The sequence below is a fragment of the Pseudopipra pipra genome, chromosome 5 (genome assembly GCF_036250125.1).
Source record: "Pseudopipra pipra isolate bDixPip1 chromosome 5, bDixPip1.hap1, whole genome shotgun sequence".
NCBI lineage: Eukaryota > Metazoa > Chordata > Aves > Passeriformes > Pipridae > Pseudopipra > Pseudopipra pipra.
The window spans coordinates 46,847,364-46,868,839 of record NC_087553.1 but is presented as its reverse complement, the minus strand read 5'-3'; the positions used below and the strand labels follow the sequence as shown (position 1 = coordinate 46,868,839).

The window sequence follows — 21,476 nt, the reverse complement described above, 5'->3', positions numbered from 1 at the left end:
TGATCTGTATATCCATATGCGTCGGTTCGTATTTGAAGGTTGGAGTAGTCTGTACTCCTGAGACTGTATCTGCCATGAAAGCCACAGTGAACAAGCTTTTCATATATATATATTACAAAAGCATAGGGCCTGATCTGTATTTTTGTTAGCTCTTGAGAAAAGACCTTTTGGGTTCTACAGTGTCTGTGTGTTTGAAACAGGAAAGGTGGTACCCAGTGATCAGGTTAGTGATGGCTAAAGCCCTTCTTTCCTTGACTCTGTGTACATACTGCTGGGCAATAGGAGGCCCATAGCTCAGTGGTGACTGTATTCAGTATAGGAAGTTAATATACAGGCTACTATATAAGGTCAGGTTACACTGCAATAAGAACATTGCATACGTCTGAGGAAATTACTCTGGTGGGATGGACAGTTGAAATAACAGTGGCAGCTCAGTGATTTATAACCCATCTGATTGCCTATAGGAATATGCTTAGATTTTCATTAGGGCTGTCCAGGCATGACTTTTTGCCCTGAAGATCACTTAAAGGTTGCATTAAGTTAATGTATGTTCCTGGGACTGTCATTTAAATAAGAACATAAACAAGAGACAATGTATAGTTTTAAATGCCTGAAATGAAATTCACTGTTCTGTTGTAGAAAAGGACCAGAGGAAGTCACAGCTTCTGATGACAACACATGGTTCCTTGTCTTAAAGTTATTTACTACTGGCACGTTTAAACTTCCATGTCTTTTACTTTCTGTGTGTGGCAATGCGTGGGAGGCTAGTGTGTTTCTCAAACTTGCAGCAATGCATGCTGCTGCAACCAGACTTTCTTAGCAGTTCTGTCCTCTGTGCTTATAAATGCATCTTTTTTTCCATGGAAGAAATGTTTATGAGCAGACCATTCATTCCTGAAACCTGTTCTGTACCTGAGATACGTCAAATCGTCGTCACACACCTTTTCTGTTTGAGAAAGAGTTTATTCACCTTCATTGCACCGTTCCTCATGGTCAATTTTCCAAGTACAGATTATCATACTTTTCATACCAATAAGCCCATAACTGCTTGACACATGCTGTTGCTCTCTTATTAAAGAACTGCTTATTGTTCTGTATGAATGAGTTCGTGATCGCAGGAGCAGCTGGATATACCTGATGCTTTTTGTCTTCATATAAAATGGCCACAGTCTCCTGCTGTTTCTAATTTATTACTGTCATCAGTTAAGATGAATATTACTTTTATTCTTTGTCTGAAAAAAAAAGGCAAAGTGAAGGATAAAGGTCCTTATGGAGGTGTGGGAGGTGGAAGTGCGGAAGTCTGCACTTTCCTGCAGTGGCATATAGCATTGCTTATTCTCCTGCTGGGAGAGGGCACCTGCCTGCGAACCCATCAGGTAGTGCTGTGAGTCTGTGCAGCTGCAGCAAGCCACATGTCAGATATAGTGTAATCCAGTACTTTTCCCCAGGGAAGGAAGCAACTGGGAGAAGGCCACGTGTCTCCTGCACAGCTCTGTCCTGAGCTCCTGGGATGCAGAGAGGTAGCAGGTCACATGCTAAGCATATAGCTCTGATCACCATCTTTAGACAGTGCTGTCATGTGGACAGAGAGGCTGGGGGTAGAGCAGTGCATCTGTAATGCAACATTGAAGCCTCCCTATTCATACTCTCTGACCTCATGGGATTAGACAGTGTTGTGTAGAGTTGCCAGTCATTCGTGTTTTGTTCAGGACTGGGAGAGATGCTGAACCGTGCTGAGCTGCCTCAGAGGAGCCCTTTCTGGTAGGACTCAGCACTGAGGACACTGCAGGCAAGTGGCACAAATGTCATGTGCCTCTCCCACAGTCTGAGTGAGAGACATGATTCTGTGATAAGACCGAGCGTGATGACTCATCTATTTGAGGAGAAAATTGAGAGGTAAGTATATCATGCTTTGTGCATTCAGCAGAAGTAATGCTGTTGTGTTAATTGTTGCATAAGCTGTACCAAGTCATCTAACAGAGCTCTTTGAAGTATGCTATGAGCTAATTAAATATCCAGGCATTCAAAGCTAATGCTTTCCATACATAGTTATATTTCTATGAAGCAATACAGTGTCTTCGTATTAAAATTAGGCATTGCAATGTCTCAAAGCGTGAAATATTAGATTTGTGTTTGGATATAACTGTTACTACAGAGTAAATACTTCTCAACAATCTTGCAGAATTTATTTTCAGTATGTTCGAATGAGCAGAAACAGTTACAATCAACATTTTCATGGAAAGGCCTTCATAGGATACATTCAGATACATTAATTTCTATAACTAAGCAGCTGCCTTTTATATTGGAGGCATTATTTTCGAATTACTGAAGTATTTTAAAAGTGATGCTCTTGGTAAAGCCCAAAAAAACCAAAGTACAAAGGCCGGTCTGTTTTCCATATAGTGGATTGTTGTTCAAGAGTTTGTGCCAACCAGTACAGAGAGTGCAATCTTGTCTTATTGCTCTCAAAAGAGATGAATTACTCAACTGCCTTGGCTCCTGGTGCTCCACATTCTTATACTCATATTGTTGGGAGTGGTCTGCTCTTCATCATGGAGAAGCCAGTGTAACTGGCAGAAATGTAAATGTTTAGCATTGTCTTCTTATAAAAGATCTTCACCCGTGAGCTCTTTTGGATATGCACCAGCTTTCCCAACACTGCAGTTAATTTTGCTTTTGAGATTTTTGTGTTTAAAATAAAAAAAAAGGGGTTTTTTTTCAACAGTAACACTGTGCACAGTAGCATCTGTTAAAACTGATGAAAATCTGCAGAAATTGAGTTATTGATTGATACACTGATACATTGTAACAGCCCAGGTAATTTACCTTGCAATTTTTCTGTTCAGAAAGTTTTGTTTAGGGTTGTAATTTCCTTGGGTATTTGTCACATATAGGGACTGTGAAAAGACGAGGTAGATCCAACTAAGATTGCTTGATTCAATTATATTTCTTTTTTCAACACATTTTCCCATGAAGTAGGTAGTACTGTGTGCCTTCAACAATTAATCTTTTTAAAAGTTTGTGTTTGCAGCTGCATACATGCTTTAATGTGGTTACCACAGGAGTTTTTTAACTTACCTCAGTACTGCTAGACCCCACTTGGAGTTAAAATGTAACTGGCATGCTACTGAGAGGCACCTCCTAAGCGCTACACCCACTGGTGATAAAACCCTTTGACTTTGCTAGGGCAGTATTGAAGCACATATGGAGCTGTTGCAAAGCAGTGAGTAGAATCATTATCAAGTCAGCAGCAAATACTGAACATCAAGCACAGACATTTCCGAATGGAGGGTGTGCAGAGAAGTATTTACTAGACCGGTCACAAAAACGAGTAGCCTTTGGAGGAAACACAGTAACCGAAGTTACAGAGGCTGTGTATACGAGCTCCTAAAATAACCCATAAGCCCTCCATTTGAAAAGGGAAATTAAACTGGCTTGTTGCTTAGAAGTAGTACTTGTTGCATAGACAACATAATTTATTTAGGAGCAGAATACTTGCAGATGCTCAGAATGTTTGCCTTGTTCATGTGTCAACATTCCAGTCTCCCTAGGCAGGCCCAGTGGGAGGAAGATTATCCAGATGTTTGTTTAGCCAACTGCTGACCCCAACATTAGTCAATCTGATGTTGGGGTCAGATACCACCTCCTTTTCTTGAGGAAGGAATGGTCTGTGTCAGGCACTTACATTATGGGTGTGTTGAACGCTATTTGAATCAAGGCAAGATATTAAAGCACTTTTATGTGTTGCTGGCTTTCACAAGTAAACAAGAAGACACTCATGAGGATGAGAATAGAGTGTGCCAAATGAACTTGAAGGACTCTTGACATCTTCAATATGTGACTTTTCACTTTGCATCAAGAACAGTGTGTGTTTTTCATTAAAAAGAGACTAACTCCGCAAAATATTGCTTACTGGAGCTTCCAAGAATTATGCAAAACAGTTGTTATTCACAGATTTTAAGACACCGAAACAATCACTAGGTAATTGCAGACCACAGAACTTTTTCCTGATACAGACATTAATTTGAAGTGCATAGGGTTTTTTAAAAGGCATTTCAGTACGATGTTCTAGCTGTTGATACTTGCACTATTAAAAATGCTTCTTCACTATAAAGATGAAGAGTTCAGAGATTAATGTTTACATTACTCTTTTTTAACAATAGGCTGTAAGAATCCCACCCTGTGTTAAAAATATTGTAGTTAGTATGAAATCTGTTATTGTCTGCTGGAGTGGAGTATGCTACTTCATCTTAGCTTTCTTTTGAATAAACCAGAGAGGCTGCAGCTCTTTAGGCCTTGCCTGGGGCACATTTCACAATTGTGACTATACAGAAATTTTTCTTTAGTCTTTAACAGTCTTTTGAGGTGTTGATCAAGGACTAAATACAGAATACCAGTAATGACTTCACTAACATTGTGTACTGGTCCTAATTATACCAATATTCTAAGAATATTTATGTATTAGTATATAATTCTCTTGCTTATCTCTTCAAGGATGGCTAAAACTACACACTAAAAGCGCACATTCAGCTGGTTTCCTGGTCCTTACTGAGTTGGCTTGAGAGTTTTTTGTGATACAGCTCTCCATTTTATAGATAAGATTTCATGCTTATTCTTTGAAATAATACCATTGTCAAATTGAAAAAGGATAGAGGAAACATATTACTTTATAACTGAGAGCTGGATAAGAATCTGATCCAAATATGAATTATAAATGATTCAGTAGTGCATACCTGATTTTGCAGACTGGGTATAACAAATGGGTGAGTTACATGTCCTCTGCTAATCCTGCATCATGGTAATTTAAACAGCAGTGTTGCTAACAGTTTGTTATCTCTTTTTAATGTCATCTGCATACATCTACATGTCTATATGCACATATAGTAATGCGTATACATGAGCAAGATACATTTGACCTGAATTGGTCTCTTCTGGATGATAACCATTTTAGTTACTCAAGTGGATGCAGTAGGTTTGGATATTTGATTGATCTCACAGGATAAGCTTCAGAGAGTCTCAGTAATCTCCTGTAAAGTATTTGACTAATACAGAGTGTATCTTGGCTACTGTTATAACCTTTGAAAGTTTCTCAAAAACTTATTAGCATTTCCCTTTGAGTGCAGAGCATTGCAAATGCCAAAACAAAATTAATATTTCAGCTATTACTTCTTTAGACTAGATTAGGACTCACAGTGCTACTGCTGAATTAGCATAGAAAAATGTAATATTAGTTTGAATAATGGTGTTACAGCTTCTAGGTGCATGTCACGGGTGAACAGGAGAGAGGCCATCTGCTGTCTACTCTGTGCTGTTCTCCTGGTGAGAGGAGGTGTGTGGGGAGCTGATGGGAAAGCAGTGAGTCTGTTTTGGCAGCAGCTAAGTTGGCTGTCTGTTATGCCAAGAGATAAGCTGTAGGATAGATGGTGGATCAGAAAAGTGGCTTCCACAGCTGTAGGTGAGACTGATGTTAGCTGGATTGTTTGAAGTTCTTGATAGATTTGAGTCTGCTGTCGCCAGAGACCATAACTGCAGAGAACTTTTGGAGAGCTGGACACATTTTTCATCTGAGTAGTGGCAAAGGAAATCTACCTGGCCAGTAAATGTTGTTAGAGGTGGTCTTCTCTGCAGAAGCAAGAGGAGTGATGACCTGCTTGTTTTTAACTAGAGATAATTTCATTTTGAAACTTAAATTTGTTTCTAGAGCTCTGTCAAAAGTAGACATTCAAAGTGTGAAATTGTGCAAAGTGATATATGTATACTGCTGTGGGATACAAACTGATCTAGATGCTCCAAGTGTTTCCTATCTCCATTTTTCTGTGGAGATTTTTTGTCTCATTCGCCGCCTTTCCATATTACCCCATTTTTCTTAGCTCATTTTTTCTCTCTGCACTGTTTTAATCCTTCTGGAGGAGTTGCTTCCACTGAAATCCAGTGCTCATTAAGGATTTTAGGGCACTAAACTTCCACCAGCAGTTATTCTCTTCACTTAGGCTTGCCTAAAGAAGACATAGAAGACTGAAAGTAAAGGGTCTTTAACCACCTCTGCCCCATACAGATCTTACAGATTCCTACCAGATGAAAATAAAAATATTATTAGAGTCCAATTAGCAAAATAAAAACCTAATGCAGTAATCTTATAAGCAGTGAGTAATTTTCCTGCATAAGAAATCAGGCATGAAGCACTGAGGATGACAAATCCACCAACTACCCTCTCTCTACCAGGTCTGCACAGGGAAAAGAGAAAATGGCAGCAGATGCCAGCACAATATTGCTTTATGGCCACAGACCTGATTACATCTTGAAAATGTTCCTTCTGTTTCACAGCAGAGCTTGAAGATGAAAATATTCTTCTAAATGAAAATATTCTTCTATAGACACAAATGCATTGGAGTTAATAAAGAATTTAAACCTAAATTAAACAGTAATAGAAACCCACAACAACAGGGTGTGTTTCATTTTATGGTGTTTAAGGAGATTCAGCTTCATTTGTCTTTCAGTTATATTATTATAAACTCGGCTGTGGTTTATAAAATGAAGTCTCCCTCTCTCTTAGGCTATTAACAAAATTCATTTTATCAGTTTTTGTAGTGAAATTCAGCTGAGTTGTTAAATACTACATTCCTGAGCCACAATAACTTGCTGTCAGTTACTTCCCTCCTGATAACCAATTCTTACAGAAATTGTCTGAGGATCATCTTTAAGGTGTGGGTTGCAACCTGTGTATTTCTGATCTCTCTTACCCTTGTTTTGTAGAACAACGGAAAACCATACTTCTCAAAGTGAGTGATGTTTGTGCAGGCTGGGAATATGTCTGTGTGAATTCTGTGTCAGTTTAGTGAATAGCATCTTTATCACAAGCTCTGTTTTGACAGGAGGCTTTAATTTATCTTTGTATAGTCATTTCATAAGAGACATTTGCATGTAATAGCCAAACTGCATCTGTGAAATTGTGATAGAAGCAATCAGACTGTGGATGTCTTTACAGGTAAAACAAGCAGCTGTCTGCCAGCAATACTGCTCAACTCTGAGTGACACCTCTCAGAGAGGAGCTGGAAAGGGGAACCTGGAAATTACTCATGAGAGTGCAAAAATCAGGAGGATGTCAGAGGGTTTTTCAGAGGCTTTCCCTGACTGACTTGAAACCACCTGATGCAGACAAGGAGAGTTATTTGTTCAAAGTGCTCTAACCAAACTCTGGACTAGGTGTAACTAAGAGGTGTAACTAAGAAGGGAATAAGCAGTTATGTGAGTTTTAGGAAGGAAATATTTAAGAAACTCTAGGGTCTTAAAGAGCAGGATTTCAGAGACTTGAGATTCAGGTCAAAACCAGTCCACCCTTGGGGAAGGCATGGAAGAGACAGCAGTAGTGTGGACGAGACACAAATCCTGTTTGACCTTTTCTTTCAATAGAGAGTAAAACTGAAGCTTGTTTATATGCATGATAAAATATAAGAAATATGTAGAAGCTGTGAAGACACACAGCTAAGTAGCTAACAGAACAGCTCTTGCAGCTGAGTTGTAAACCGTTGCCACTCCTTGCTTTGCCTGGTTTAGGCCCAGTCCTGGAACTGTGTTCAGATGTAGCTGTGGTAACAACCACTGTCAGTTCATATTCCAACTACCGAGCCTTGGAGGTGTGGAATCAGCCATATCTTATCACTTGCTTCTTTTAAGCACCTTTAGGCACTGAAAGGTTGCTCCAAGGTCTCCCCAGAGCCTTCTCTTCTCCAGGCTGAACAGCCCCAACTCTCTCATCCTGTCTTCACAGGGGAGGTGCTCCAGCCCCATGATCATCTTGGTGACCCTCCTCTGGACTCTCTCCAGCAAGTCTATGTCCTTCTTGTGTTGGGGGCCTCAGAGCTGAATGCAGCCCTCCATGTGGGGTCTCACAAGAGCAGAGTAGAGGGGCAGAATCACCTCCCTTGACCTCCTGGTCACACCGCTTTTGATGCAGCCCAAGACACAGTTGGCCTTTTGGGCTGCAGGTGCACATTGCCGAGTCAATATTGAGCTGTTTGTCCACAAACACTCCTCAGTCCTTCTCCTCTGGGCTAGTCTCAATCTATTCTCCAGAAGGATTGCAGAGGCTTGGCAGTTTGTCCATAACTACTGTGGTCAGCTCCTACCCACTCCAAAGGCAATTATCGCCAAGATATTTAATAAAATATGTTCCTACGTATCTTCCTTTTCTTTTACAAATTGCCACTGAACACCCAATTACCTAGCCCAAGTCTTTGTTTCTGAAGGAGAAACATATTGGAGAATGTGAGTAAAGGAGAAAATACATTTCAAAATCAGATGTGGAAGACCTGGTTCAGGGTTTGGGTTCAGGTCAGACACTTGAATCTTGACCTTATGTACCAGATATGGATCTTGTGATCATCCAGCTCTTTGTTGTACGTTTGTTTTAAGAGTCCTTTGGTCTATAATGGATTTTTTCCTTCCAGACTAGTTCCTATAAAAGTTTGTCATTTTACTTGGTAGTCTCCCAGAAGAAAGCAGTTCCTTGGAGAATGTATGATAATGGTAGCATAAATGTGTGATATTGAGGCAGAGTTCTATCAGGGTTTCATGGATTACTTTTATAATACTTCTACTTGATTTTCCCATTATAAGCTTAACAAAGCCAGGATTATCTTAATCTAAGTATGTCAGTCCTGTTCAAATCCAGTTGGTTATTTTCATGATGGAAATTAACATTTTAAAGTGCTTTGCTGGATCGAGGCCCAGATGATTGTTACCTCTTTCAAATTAAAGCTTCCTTGATCATCATAATAAGGGAATTATAGCAATAATTATTAATTAATAGTATTACTGTGTAAATTCCTCTGTGAATCTAACTGCATACAGGAATTGGTGTCTTGGTTCCACTATTTCATAAATGTGCCTTAGCAATCTTAATCCAATTTATTTACTTTCTTGCTTACTGATAATATATTTTTTTACTATTTCTGGTAAAGAGACATCCTTTGTGATTTGGAGGTGGACTATTTTGATCACATGGAAATAGATAATGAATCTTCAAAATTGCCCCTATTGAAGAGGACAGTATGAGCAGTCTGAGTTGATTTTTAATAATTCCTCTTTAAAAAGTAAAATTCTTTCTTTTCAAATCTAGGAAGAAAAGCAGCAGAGACTAAGAAGTTAGGAACCTTACAATGGATCTTGGATCTAGGATTTAAGTCTTTGTGTCAATGAAAAGGAGACTTTGGGAATAAAAATTACTTCACTTAGTGACAAAACCAAGGCTGGGTCATTTTAATAACCTTTTCCTACTTTTCTGTGAGCATTTATACAGCTCCTCGAGGTGAATATTGAAGAGAAATGGTAGCAGTAACCCACTCGATCTTTCCTGGTGACTTAAGCATCATTGATTCTTGCCTCTCCATTGTGATTAACTTTCTGGGAAGAAGTGCGGGTGTCCATTGCTGTCAGTGGCAATTTCGAATGCTGAAACAGTTCAGGAAAGGTCTCATTTTGTTTGCCTGGAGTGCTTCTTGGTAGTCTTTTTTAACTTCTATTTTAATAAACCTAGGAGAATTGCAGTGAAATTTCTGGATGTCAGCACCCAGGAGAAATAATCTCCTTTCCTCATGCAGTTGAGTGATGTGGAGCTGAAGCCCTTTCTCTTAGCAGTACATTCTGATAATGTCCAAGACTTGGGTGCCTGCCTTGGGTGCCACAGCTGTGATCACAAGCCCTACTCCTCGGCTTCTTGTACCAGCAATGCTCCCAGTTCAGCGATGACTGGTAATGAAGAGAAGCTTCATGCTGTGGCTAAAGGAGAGCTGGGAAGGGCATGGAGAATGTGACTGGTTGCAGTCACATGTGAAATAAATATGTTGAGGTACCACAGAAAGACCGAAGTGGGTGATGAATAGAGAACCATGAAAGTTGGAGATGCAACCAGATTTTAGTTGTTTCTTTGTTTGTTTTGTCTGTGTGTTGTTTTTGTTTGTTTGGGTTTTTTTTTCCTAAGAGTGGTAGGAGTCTGAATCTTGAAAAGAAAACCCAGACAAGTGACCTGGTTTGGTTGAAGGCCAAAAGCTACCACAGAGCAATGTTCCAAATGTTTGTACTGCTCTATGTCTACACAGGTTTTTTAAGTATTATTTTATAATGAACAGTGTAGGTACTTTCCCAACACCTTGTAGCACAACAGAGAGAGCCATAGAAGCCACATATTTGCTCCAGTTTGTCTCTGATGCTTTTGTTCTCAGGTCTTCCTGTCGTGACAAATAAAGTCCTGTTTTGTGCCATCTTTCTGACAAGTCCATACCTCAGAGTACTTGATACTGTTTAGTGGTTTCCTCTAACAGCAGTTTCATGCTTCTTTTCTTTGATGAGACTATATATCAAACTGAACAAGGCATCAAGCATACTTATATTTTGAAGTGTTCCTTGGTAACAAAAAGATGGACTGAGAAGTCAGAGGATCTTTTTTGCAATCCATTTATGTGACAAGCTTGTATCTGTTTGGAAAACAGAGGTGAGAGACGTGGTAGAGGTAATAGGTTTGTCTTTTCCTATCTGATGACTTACTCAAAAACACCAGATAAGATTTATAAGATAGGTTTCAGTACAACACAAATTAATAAACTGGAATGAGTATCTCATTAAAACAGAAAATCTGTAGGCAAAACACATTGAAATAGAAGACTTTGAATACCCATCTCTCCCTCTGTGTCCTTGCAGAGCTGGCTTTTTCCTCTGGTTTGGTGAAACAAGTGTGCAGTTCCCTACGGTTGCCCCGGTTTTGTAACCCATGAAGGTTACTGATGCTGATGGTGGCTTCTGATCTGCTTATTCCTTACCATGGGGAAGTCCCTGATCCTCTCTGGGATTTTCTACTTGCCTTGGGCTGCACAGTCCAAGATTTATGTGCTCCACCGCAGAAACTAACCCCACACTGCCAGGCAGCTTCTGAGTGGGTGGCATCCTGGGACAGAGGTGCCCTAGGAGGCCTTGTGAGCTTGGTCTGCTTGGGGATCAATGCCTGTGGAGAAGTCATGCTCTTTCCCCCCTCTCTGAAGGTCCCAGATTCCATGTGCCAGGACACTACAGGCAGCTGACCAACTATTTTCACTGTAAGCATAATCGCTGAGTAACTAGAGGTAGAGGTAGAGGAGCCAGTGAAACCGCTGACACTGCAGAGTTACATGGGGTTTTTTTTGGACAGACTGTGTCTTCATGCAGGATGTCCCTTACACAGATTTTTGTCAGAACAGCATAGTCACTGCAAATGATACAATACACTGTTTACTGCTTGCTGGTGCAAATCCACATCCTCTATACAGTCTTAGCTAGGTGTTAGAGACAAGTATTTGCGTCCCTTCTGCTTGTAGCCCCAGTTAAAGTCATGCTGTTTCTTTTACAGCAGTAGTGGTATTCGTTGATATCTCAGCTTGTTTGTACAGAGATAGCAGATGTCTTTATATGTTTTTGTGATAAACATAGCTAATTGCTAAGAAACAAACGTCCCACACTTGAACAACCTCACAGTCCTGTTGTGCAGCACAGCAGCAATTTTGTTTTATATTAGGAAATAAGAGAAAAATTCTGGTAAGAGACATCTAGCAAATTCAGTGCTCCTAATGTTAAAGATTACTAGCTTTTTAAGAGTCGATAACATATCGGTAGTCTGGAAATACTCTGGTAAGATTATAATTGAATCGTCTAGAAGACTCCTGTCCTTCTTCATTGTCAGGTTATTTTAGGGTTAAAAAAACCTTTTACATACTTTTTGGCAGAAAGTACATTGAAAACAAGGTGAAGAGGTGGAATATGGCCAATTTCACTCATTAGTTCAAGACTAACTTAATTTCCTCTTTAGAGGTCACTAAATACATTTATATTTAATTCTCTAATGGATTAATTCTGTTATTTATTTTTAAAGTTGTATTCCTACAGTTGTCTTCATTTAGAACACCCTCATGCTTGAAAGAAATTAGTAAAGTCTAGGAGAAATTGGGTGGAACTTCTCAGAACAGGTGGGCTGTATCCGTCACATTTAGTCAAATCTTGAGTGCCAGATGGTATATTTGCAATTGTATTTCAGGATTTGGCCACAAATTTGTTGTTTGTCAGTACCCATAGCTTCTACTGCTGTTATAAGTGAACGTTTTTTGTACAGAACGAGTCCATAACTTTTTGTAAACTCTAAAAATTATAGCCACTGAACATACAATTAAGTTAACACAAAAGAATTGTATCTTTTCATGTTCTTCCAGAGTTAAAATCTTCATGTGGGATAGCTGCTGTTCACTGCAGCTTCCTTCCCTTTGAAACTCGCTGTGCATTTTTCTTTCAAAAAAATAGTCTCTGTTGCCTGTTAATACCTCAGCTGAAAAATAAATAAAAAATAATGGGTAATTTCTATCAACTCAAAGGCTCAAGTGGTTAGATTTCAATTAGTCCCCTCAATAGTTAGATGGAGAACTATAAAAAAGCAGTACTGTAACTGCAGAGTTTCTTTGTTGTTTTTTTTTTTTTTAAACCATCTTTTAACTACTGCATCCCATAAGGTACAGTGTTTAGTCTTATATGGTGATTCAGCTCCTATGGAACATTTCCTGTATTTGTGAAGGAGGTGCTGTTAGTTTTTGCAGACCTCAGTAATTGAAAGAAGAACTTTGGAAAATTTTCCTTAACTGCTTTTCATAGGACCGTCCACACTTCAGCGCATGTATGTGAGTGTCTCTACAAGCAGCAGGAGATCGTTGCAGTCTTTCAACCATCCCATAGAAAAAAAAAGTTTGGTCTTCAAATTACATCAGGAAAAAAAACAGGCCAATGACTAGAAATACTTAACTTTGCATGAAATTGCTTAGTGTTGTTTTATTTTTAAAATCTGTGAAATGTTTAGTTTAATTTTTTTGTATTAAAAACATTGGTGAACATTTACATCTGTATACATAAGATATGTTTGCGATACGGCATCATCTAGATTAACTTTACTTTTTTTCCCTTTTGATTTTTTGCAGCCAAAATTAAGAAAACTGTGCAATATTACAGTCATTTGACAGAAGAGTATTATTCTTTCAGAAATAGACCACACCCATTCAAAACTTTCCTTTATTTGTTATTTACATACTTATTGTTTACTCATTCAAAAATAATATTCCTGCGGTATATCCCTTACATAGCAGCATTTCACGTTGGGACTTGATATTGAGCTCATACTTCCTCACAGAAAGAATTCACACTTGGGAATTTTGTTAGGTAGCATTGCTTTAGTTTCTTTTAAAACAAGCAAAACAGCTTGCATGCCCTATGTAGTGGTTACAACCCTTTGTGTTTTGTAGTTTGTATCATACGCTGTGTTTATCTCAAAGCGCTGCCACCTATTCCTTTGTCTGTTCAGAGAAAGTTTTAGACATTGATCTGTTCATTCACATTTCGGCATCATTTAGTGAAAATAACCTGGTCTGTATGTGTTGGTGAAATATGCCTTTTGTTGAAAAAATACCACATAAAACACCAAAAAGTTTATGCAGGATTACAGTTTGGGGAGGAGGAATTAAAAAGTCATGTAAACAGATTGCACTGGTGTAGGTCAGAAAATAATAGTTAAAGGAAAGAGGGCTTCTCTTTACCCCAAATTGTGAAATGTACAGATTTAACTTATTTTTCACTAAATTCTCACTAATGACTGAGAGTTTTCTGCTTTCATTAATTGCCAGGTTGTTCCCCCTGCAATCTGTGATGTATATTTAGAACTGCTTGGTTTATATTTTCTCTACATTTGCAGTTAGTAATTTCTCAGAGTGTGTTTCAAAAGAGAAAGTGGAAGATTAAAAACATGATTACTCTTGGATTTGAGAATACATATTTTTACAGGGGAAGATCCTTCCTAGGAGAACCTGAATGTCTGATTCAGTTTTTATTTGGAGGAACACAATTGTTCCTAAGATGAAAAGAACTTCTGTTTTCTATTTGTATTTATATGTTTATTTCTGGTCAGACAGGACTAATGGTGTGTGTTGTGCGATGGAGCATCTGTTGATTCAGAGAACTGTGAAAAAATGGGGATGACAAAGTAAAAAGCCATGTTCTGGCAGAGGAAAGAGTACTGTGTGCTGGTGGTGAATAGCAGAGGATGATTGTCACTGACAATGCAGGCTGTTGGTGGCACAGAAGTAGAAAGCTTTCTGTTTATTTTATGCCACTTTTGCTGCTTTACTGGCAAGCTACTGATCTAGGTTGACCTGCATTTGAAAACACGGGGTGGTACTGACTGGCAAGTATGTTGACATGAGGATGAAGATTAAATACTTGCCCTCTGCCTCAGTTCTCCTGTGATTTTCATGCAGCCAATGCTGTCCCATACTACTTATTAGGGATCACACTGACATTTTCTTCATTCAGAAGTGTGGTGTGACATGTACAGCTAGCAGGGAATGGAGTAAAATCCAAGTGAGCAAATCACTTATTTCTTCTAGCATGCTAGTGGATTGTTGTGGGAAAAGGCACCCTCATTTCCTCCATTGGTGCAATGGGAAGCACAGCAGTCCACTGTGAAAAGTATCTGTGCAACATGCCCTCTCTGAACAGTCTACATACTGAGTAGAAAACAGATAAAAATCCAAATGTGCAGATTACAAAGTGAGCAGGAGAAAACCCCTCCTGACCATTGTGTACTTTGTTAAGAGTATTAATTTGCTGCAGAAAATGTAAGTTGGTATCTTTGTGGTTTGGCATCTAAAACATTTTTTCAGGGCACCAGGTTCCTGTGACCACAGGATCTTGCTGAATCGGGACCACGCTGTTCCCCAGGTTTCTGGAGTTGGCTGGGTGCATTCAGCAGAGTACTCTGCTCCAGCAGACGGAGGGGCAGAGCAGGCATGATGGCACTGTCTGTAATTTCGGTCTCACCCTTCTGACACGTTCTGTGCTCTGGGAAGACCTCAGATTTGCCCTGTTGCAGTGGTTTTGTCCAGTGATCCCGATCCATGGATGTCCTGGTTGCCATCAGCCCAGCCCCATACTGCTTGTTCAGGGGCCATGGGCTTGCACCTCAGGGACAAGGGGCTGCCTGTAGCCCCAGGCTGCCTGTGCCCCTACCCTCACCCAGTGGCCCCCACCCAACCAACCCTTTTCAGAGCAACCCAGAAAAATGTTTGGGTGCAGCAGTTTGTCTCTTGTTTTGATGGCAAACGGCTTGTCCTTTAAGGCATTTCAGTCAGCTAGAAACACTCATTGGCTTGAGCTTCACACAAATAAAGCAAAAAGGAGTTCTTAACTAATGATGGGTAGAACAATCAATCCAGAGGTCAGGAACATCATAGAGCAAGCATGCACAGTAGAGTGCAAAACCAGCACTAATGAGGATATAGGAAAAAATCATATCAAACAGATTCTTTCCTAAGCTCAAAATGTATGCAAAGGTTCAGTGTTTTGGGGGGTTGGACTGCCAGCCTGAGGACAATGATGTGACCAGAAAACCAGGTGAAGAGAAGACCTGAAGAACACAATTTTCCCATCAGTGTTATAAACAGTCTTTAGATGTATATACTGCTGCAGGTCCTGTTGCACTTTATGCTAGTTTTGAAGCAGCAGCAGTTTGAAGTAAATCACTCTGTAATGTGGGAAACTGTTTGAAGGGGAGTTTAGTGTGTTATCTTGGATACAGCCTTTGTTGCTGTTTGAGAGCAAAAGTCTAGGAGAACATGAAAGTGGTTCTGTACAGGTCTGTATGTCACTAGTTCTTAAGAGTCAAATGATGTTTGGATGCCTCATATTGAGGATGTCCACAGAAGAATAAAGTCTTAAACTTCATATAGAATATATGAGCATACAGAGTGGCATTTTTCGCAGTATATATGGAATCTGCTTTACACTTGAAATATGGCTGAAATATATATATAGTACTTTGCAGTCTGTTGTAACAAAAAAGGTTACTATTTTATTTTATTTCAATTTCATTTTGTAATATAACTGTAAATACACAGTATGATATTTTAAACCCATGCTATATCATAGATTACAGTATAATCTTGCTGAGCCACTTGAATCCTCACAAGTCGATGGGACCAGATGGGATCCACCCAAGGGTGATGAGGGAGCTGGCGGAAGAGCTCGCCAAGCCGCTCTCCATCATCTACCAACAGTCCTGGCTCACTGGGGATGTCCCAGATGATTGGAAGTTGGCAAATGTCACGCCAATCCACAAAAAGGGCTGCAAGGAGGACCCGGGAAACTACAGGCCTGTCAGCCTGACCTCAGTGCCTGGCAAAGTTATGGAGCAGATCATCCTAAGTGCAATCACACAGCACCTACAGGATGGAAAAGGGATCAGACCCAGCCAGCACGGGTTTAGGAAGGACAGTCTGACCAACCTGATCTTCTTTTATGATCAGGTGACCCACCTGGTGGATAAGGGGAAGGCTGTGGTCTATCTGGACTTCAGCAAAGCCTTTGACACTGTCTCCCACAGCATATTCCTGGAAAAGCTGGCAGGCCACGGCTTGGACAGGAGCACTCTGTGCTGGGTTAGGAACTGGCTGGAGGGCCGGGCCCAGAGAGTGGTGGTGAACGGTGATGCATCCAGTTGGCAGCCGGTCACTAGTGGTGTCCCCCAGGGATCAGTGTTGGGCCCAGTCCTTTTTGATATCTTTATTGATGATCTGGATGAGGGGATAGAGTGTACCATTAGCAAATTTGCTGATGACACCAACTGGGGAGGAGTGTTGATCTGCTGGAAGGCAGGAGGGCTCTGCAGAGGGACCTGGACAAGCTGGAGGGATGGATTGATTCCAATGGGATGAGGTTCAACAAGGCCAAGTGCTGGGTCCTGCACTTTGGCCACAACAACCCCATGCAGCGCTACAGACTGGGCACAAAGTGGCTGGAGAGCAGCCAGGCAGAAAGGGACCTGGGAGTTTGGATGGACAGAAAACTGAACATGAGCCAGCAGTGTGCCCAGGTGGCCAAGAAGGCCAATGGCATCCTGGCCTGGATCAGGACCAGGGAAGTGATTCTTCCCCTGTACTCAGCACTGATGAGGCCACACCTGAAGTACTGTGTCCAGTTCTGGGCCCCTCAGTTCAGGAAGGATATTGAGGTGCTGGAGCAGGTCCAGAGAAGAACAACGAGGATGGGGAAGGGACTGGAGCACAAGTCCTGTGAGGAGAGGCTGAGGGAGCTGGGGTTGTTCAGCCTGGAGAAGTGGAGGCTCAGGGGAGACCTCATCACTCTCTCCAACTCCCTGAAAGGAGGTTGTAGCCAGGTGGGGGTTGGTCTCTTCTCCCAGGCAACCAGCAGTAGGACAAGAGGGCACTTAAGCTGTGCCAGGGGAAGTTTAGGTTGGATATTAGGAAGAAATTTTTTAGAGAGAGAGTAATCAGGCATTGGAATAGGCTGCCCAGGGAGGTGGTGGATTCTCCGTCCCTGGAGGTTTTTAAGATGAGACTGGATGTGGCACTTAGTGCCATGGTCTAGTAACCACGGCAGTGTTGGATCAGGGGTTGGACTTGATCTCAGAGGTCTTTGATTGTTTCAGAACAATGATTAAATAAAGCATTTTCATATAAATAATTAGTGTCTTTGATATCTTGCAACACTGACTTAAACAGCAAAGCAGTACAAACATGTTTTGTTTGGAAACATGTGTAAGTATTGGAAGCAAAGTGGTCCATAGAGGAACAAAATCACATTTTTTACTTAAATAACTGAACCAGCAGCCTTGATTTCATTCAGCTTCATATGACTCCTCTGTAGGAATTGTGGGCCAGTGCTGATTCTACTCCTGACTCCACAGGTTTTATTAGATAGCCCCTGTTAAATTCCCAGTCTCCTGTGTCCTCTGGTACTTTTCATTACTGTAGTGCTGAAAGGTCAGAGTTATCAGAGAGCCCTTTGAACAAAAAAGAAAGTCTGTCTCTCTCCCAGTGAGAATTATTCATAGTAGTTATGAGTGGAAGTATAACATAAAAGGCAAAGACAGATGGGGAATTGCAAAGAAAGAGTGAAAGAAAATCATCCATTCAGGATAGTGTTCTCAGTTTTCCTGAGCAGCCTGCATGCTGTCAACTTTTTTTGTAATTATCATAGCAAACAAGATTTAAGAAAGGATTTGAAGGAGAGCAATGCAGTGACTTTGCAGGTATTGCAGAGAATTCTTTCGAAGTATGAAGTATAATGGGAGGAAGAACAGAAGTACTTGACTGAAAATTTAACAAGGGGCTAATGAATGAACTTGCAGACTAATTGTAAACTGCCTTTTCGGTACAAGTGAGAATAATAATGAGGGTGGTACATGGAAGCCACTGTGAACTTGCTTGTATTTTACATATCAAAAAAAGGAGTGGAGGGAGGCAAGGAGAGAGATCACACAATCAGGGTGATGCACCAGAAGAATGGTCTTTTAAGCAGCACTGTGATTAGTTCCTGTGTTTGTCCAGGCCAGAGGACAAGATTTTGGATATATTTAGTCCTGAGATGAAGAGGATCTGGACGAGGGTGTTAATTAGGTGCGTATTAAAAGCTTATCTATGAGCAATATTGTACAGAAAGATTCTGCAAGACTTGGTGTGGATTTGATGACCCAAGGATGGTCTGGGTTAGAGATGACATTTAAACTGGTGTCTTAAATGGTGGACTAGATGGTGCCACTGTGCACAGTGATTCAGGAAGGATCTGGCAGGATGAGCTTGTGGGGGCGGTTAATAAAAACTCTAATTTGTCTGTGTGGACCTTAAGCTGATGCCTGAATTTACAGTATCAGAAATACTGTCTGAGATACCAATTTGAAAAGTGTGGGGTAGTATTGAAATAGAGGTGTAGCATCCAAAGAGGAGATGGTAGTTGACACAGTGTTTATGGATGATATTGTAACAGAGTAAAGTTTAGAAGGAAAAAAGATCAAAAAATTTTCCACAAAGCGTAGAAGAAAGCATGAATTGTTCTTTTGAATGACATCCAGAGCAACAGTTAGAGAGATCAGGATAAGACTGTGCCATGGCAGCCAAAACTTCAAAAGTAGAAACTCCTATCCATGAAAAACTGTTGGCATGTCAGGAAGAATGAAAAATGAGTCCACTTCCTGAGATCTGGATAACTGCAAATGCTAGAGATTTCAAGAGGTCCTACATTTTGAGTGCAAAAGGTAAAAGCTATCAGGAAAGGAAGAGAGGAACTTAATGCAGTAGTTTAAAGCTATTACAGAGCATCAAGAAAACCACCTGTAATGGTGGCTGCCAAAGCGAATGAGGCTAAGGGAAACACTAGGGAGTTTTTTCCTTTGTGAAAGGAAGAGAGAGAGGACGTTTTCCTTTGAGAACGGGAAAAGAATGAAGCAGACAGGGGCAGGGAAATAGAAGTTTCTAAAGGAATGGTGCAACTCTGAAATGACTGTGGCTCTAAGGAGAGTGGAACATATCAGGAGCACAAGCATTTTCTCTTCTTCAGGGATGAGGTAGGGAAAGGAAGGGAAAGCAAAGGAAGAAGCAAAAATCAAGTTGCTATAATGTCACATTTCTGTTGGAGAAATAGGCAGGTGGAAAGAGGTAGGGACATGAGGATTTGAACACTGGAGTAAAGAAAGTGACAGTCGTTATGGATGTGATAAATAAATGGTAGAATAAGAGATTTATAACTAGCAAATGTGAAGGAGTACAGAATTAATTAGTTGTGGAAGAACGGGGGCTTTGCTCAGTGTATGAAGAGGAAGATATTGATGATGACAGATGGTTCTTAGGGACATGGTTTAGTGGTGGACTTGGAAGTGCTAGATTAATGGTTTGACTTGATGATATCATGGATCTTTCAACCTAAATGATTTTATGAGTCTGTGAACCACAGGTGAGGTTAGATTATAGTAAGGGAGAATAGCAAAGGAATAGTAGAAACAGGTGCATGAAACAGTGGGATTTGAAAAATTAGTTACTGAAATTAAATCAAGATTTGTAAGATGTCTATAAGAAATGATTGCATTAAATGGTTTTGTGCTTTCAGAATACACTCTGCTACAAATAGGATCCTGTGATTAAGCATACCTGACAGTCCACTGTGTTGCATATCTTAAAACCATACAGGCCATGAGCGCTTTCCCCTTCCAAATTGGATGGAAGGTTCCCAAGTCTGGAGTTTCTACTTTGAAGGGGTAATGTGCCAGGAGGACTAGGAGCCTGTGTCTATTGTACTGAAACTGGTATTCATGATGAAGAATAAATCTTTGTATTTATGCTTGTGGGTTTCTGACTTCTACTTAGGCATAGTAAATGTGAATGCCTCATACAACCATTTATATTAGAAGTGTGGAACGGGAGCAATAAAGCAAGGGGAGCAGGGCATTTTCATTACCTGCTTTTCATCACTAGCAGCTCAGGGGATGCTAAAAAATACAATTAAACACACAGAGAAGGCTGTGTATAGAAGTTTTCTATCAGCATGGATTGTCAGATTTTTTGGGGGATGCGTGTCTAGCACAGTGAAATACATAAGCAATACTTCAATATAATGAAATACACCTACAACATTCATATTTGTCTTTGCTGACTTCAGCAAAACTTCAACAATACACTAATTTGTCCAGATTCTAGATCTTACCCTTCTAAATAGTAAAACCCTTCTTATCTTTGTGGTCTTCCAAAGAAAATGGAACCAGTTTCTATTTTTATTGTCTGTGCTCCTTTTGAAGTTCTCTGATAGAGGGAAGACTTACTTTATTCTCCAGAGCTTCTGAGTCTTCCTTTGAGGAACCCATGAGATTGCATACAAATTCCAAAATACCTGGCAAAGACTTCAGAAATTTTAAAAATGTCTTTTTCTACAGAAAGTAGTTATTTAACTAGTGTGATACAATACCAGTGGCAACCACATGAAGATGTTTTCCATTTCAAACTTCAAATAGGAATATGAATTCTGAATTTGATGTGTAATTTAACTTTATCTCTTCATAAAATATGGAAAGTTAGTTTCTTTCTGAATCAACAATCAAAATTCATATTCTGGAGAAAACTGTCCAATATGGCACTTTTGTCATGGCATATGAAATCAGGTTTAAGCAGTTGCACATTGGCTTTATGGAACCCCAAACATAGCTTTAATAGGGAGAGTAGGAGACAACAAAGTGATCCTGTTCACAAAATTACCATGTCTTCTGCCCTGTGCCAGGGAAATACTCTTATTAAAGCACATGCAAGGGGGATACAGTGACAGATTGAGATCTCTAAATTGAGTGGTCTGCATGTTAATATTGACATGTGATTCACATGTCTACAGTCTGATCTCAGTTGGCAGAAATTTAACCTACAGAGTCCATGGAGACGGGAATGATTCAACTCATGCTTAAACAGACCACATGAGCTGGACAGCTGAACAGGTTCTGACAGACTTCGAACAGAGAATGGGCATCTTACTTTCAAGTGGACATGCACTGCTAGCTGTCAAATTTAGACATCTATCTGGAGCACAGTCCCAACATAGGAAGAAGTGGTACAGGTCCACTGTAATGGTAAATGTAGGACAAGCCAGTC

The 21,476-nt window shown here is 40.2% G+C and overlaps 1 protein-coding gene across 1 annotated transcript in view; it reads left to right on the top strand.

The window, feature by feature from the left end:
• The window catches only part of CNTN1 (contactin 1), a 228,760-nt gene that overhangs the window by 73,677 nt on the left and 133,607 nt on the right, over positions 1 to 21,476 (top strand). The gene's annotated exons all lie outside the window — the stretch shown is intronic.